Source organism: Helianthus annuus, chromosome 8, assembly GCF_002127325.2.
Source record: "Helianthus annuus cultivar XRQ/B chromosome 8, HanXRQr2.0-SUNRISE, whole genome shotgun sequence".
NCBI classification, from domain to species: Eukaryota; Viridiplantae; Streptophyta; class Magnoliopsida; order Asterales; family Asteraceae; genus Helianthus; species Helianthus annuus.
Genome location: NC_035440.2, coordinates 73,343,608 through 73,346,351, shown reverse-complemented (window position 1 = coordinate 73,346,351; position 2,744 = coordinate 73,343,608). Strand labels below are relative to the sequence as shown.

Sequence of the window (2,744 nt, the reverse complement as noted above, 5' to 3'; positions counted from 1 at the left end):
CTACCGTCCAGACCAACTGTAACACCCTTACTATTATAAAACGGTTTTTGTACTAATAATGACAAAATAATGTGTACTTAAAAATACACATACATATAAAATACAGGTTTACTAAAAACTTTTACAATTTAAAGTAATACAACATAATGTGATTGAATTCATCGTTTAAAAATAACGACGAAACAACTTGCGGAAGCTTCATTTTCGTGTGTTCGGTTCTTGTCCATGCTTGATCTTCATTCCGAATGTTTACTCGGTTCACCTAAATTCAAAACCAACATAAACGTTAGTTTTGATAGATTAAAGTGAGATTAGACAAGTTCTGCATATCAAACAATCGAAATGAAATAATTTTCAAACTTATAAGTCTCTCGCGCCACGCGAGAGACTTGGTTAAATTTGTCGCGTGCCGCGACGTACCTCGCGTGTCGCGCCCGGGGTTACGTACTCCCTGGCGTGGCGCGGGGGAGACCCTTTTCTAGCGATTCCAGGTCTGGGAGCTGTATTTCTACGCAGCTTTGTGTTTTGTCCATTTTTAACGTAAACGCGCGTAACTTTTGTTCTACTTATCCGATTCGCGTGATTCTTTTTCCTACGCGTTCGTAATTTAATTCTCCAGCATATGGAGTTAAAATTTAACATTCAAACTAATAAAATTCCAAATTTTTAACCAATCGACTTATTATTCAAATCAACATTTTGACCCGTTTGTATTTAAAACCACCAACCTGATTCTTAAATAACCAAAATACATACGCTAATGTATTTAACACACAATCTTTAGCTCGGGTTCGTAATTGCAATAAATTGTGCGACTAGTACGCAAGCTATGTGCATAAACTGTTTTGACCCGTTTAGGGGATTTAAGCAATTTAGTCTGAAATTTGCTCTTTTCTTTTTGACACTATAATATTTCCATATCTAAATAACTATATATAATCCACCACAACTATTTTGTGGTGAATTTAACATAACGAACCCCTTTTTCCCAATTTTACCCTTCAGCTAGTCCGTTTTCGCAATTGACACTAGGCATTCGACCCACAAATGTTTTTGCCTAGAACTTTTATACACATCTAAGGGTTACAAAGTCATAATATAAGTTTCTAAATAACCTCTAAGGGTCGTTTACCCGGTTTACCTATCAAGGGCTTTTTGGTCATATTTAATCCTTCATTTTTGCGATGAAGGATTTCGACTAAATATTTGACCCTCTTTGCACCTTTAACTATAAGCCCACATATGCATACCTGGCTCGGGTCAACATATTGACCCGTTTTAATACCTTGTCTCAAGGTTGCTAATCCATTGCATCACTAATCCATAAGCCGTCTTATCCTATGAGCGTATATCTCAACAAACGCTTATTAGTCGTTAATTGTCAAATGGTATCAACGTTACCATTTGACCCATTTGGTCTAAACGATCAAATATTTTATGCTTATAATCGAATGGTAATTTAATTTTTTACCATCTCATTAAGTAACTCATTTCGAATTTTTCGCTAATTTGTTTAGGTTTCTTAAATCCGTTTCTTACGCGTTTATCCAACATGGCTTGTGCCATTTGGTGTCGTTTTAAACATTGACTTTTATTCATTTATACTAGACTAAATCACCGTTCTACACTTTTTATTCGTTTAGGCTTACTCACCAAGTAGCCGTTCGAAAACTCATTTTTTTTACCTTAGCCTTTTCATGGCTAATTTACTGTTTTACCTCTATTTACCATTCAACATGGTTTTTATCATTTATATTAGTTCCGATCCGTATTATTTCGCGTCGGAAACCATATCTTGAATTTTATCCTTATCGTATTTGCAACTTATAGAATAAACACATATTCTACAAAAAGGTGTAAATTTCACTTACCTTGCATCCGGTTAGGCTCTTTTTCGCGTACTCGATCCGTTTGACCCGCTTCTTTCCCAAGCCTCCACCTAGCTTGTTAAGCGTCAAACTAGCATCATAATTCGTAAGACATTTAAATTAGCCATTTCTAATTACGACTATTCCATCTTACGTGTTTTACGTCGAAATTATTATTCGACCTTATCATTGGTTAATTTGACTTTTAAAAGTCAACTACCTTAATCGTATGAAATGCATATTTGCATTCAATAACTCATTTAGGAGATCTCGTCAATTATCCGGTAGACATTATAATGATGCTACCGTTTTAAACTACTTTTCTATCCATGTTCATGCTATTATTAACATCAAGTTAACCTAGCTCCCACTTATCAAAGACACTTTATTCATTCATTACACAAAATCTATGGGTTTTCATCTATAAGTGAAACCCGTTTCATCATGTTATTAAGCATTCCTCCGGATACCTAGTCAAATCAAGTTCTACCTACAACCGAGTAGACGCGCCATTTCACTTAGGCATTTTAACAAACAACTAGTAGGCATAATTTTTTACACATTTATAAACTAGTTCATAACTAGTTATTTCTACCAAGTTTCACACTTTTTTTTTTCCAATTTTTGTGTCTAATCAACATTTAAATCCCAAATCTAACTTCAGGGAGTTCTATTAACACAATTTAACCATTATGTTTCTAGGGTTTATCATGTTTCTACAAAACCCATTTAGCACATAATCGGGTGATCATGAATTCACAATTATGAACATCAATTCAGCAAGTAAATGACTAGGGTTTACTCCTAGACATAAAATCATTCCTAATTTCATCCAAACTTTGATCATGCAAGCTAAAATTTCGATTTCATGTTTTC

The 2,744-nt window shown here is 34.5% G+C and overlaps 1 long non-coding RNA gene across 1 annotated transcript; it reads right to left on the bottom strand.

Moving 5' to 3' along the window:
• Positions 1-206: 206 nt before the first annotated feature.
• Positions 207-1,959, bottom strand: LOC118481267. Its single transcript, XR_004865139.1, has 2 exons — positions 1,872-1,959; positions 207-262 (listed from the first exon to the last, which is right to left on the bottom strand). It is a non-coding gene; the product is annotated as an uncharacterized LOC118481267 (long non-coding RNA).
• Between the last annotated feature and the right edge of the window lie 785 nt (positions 1,960-2,744).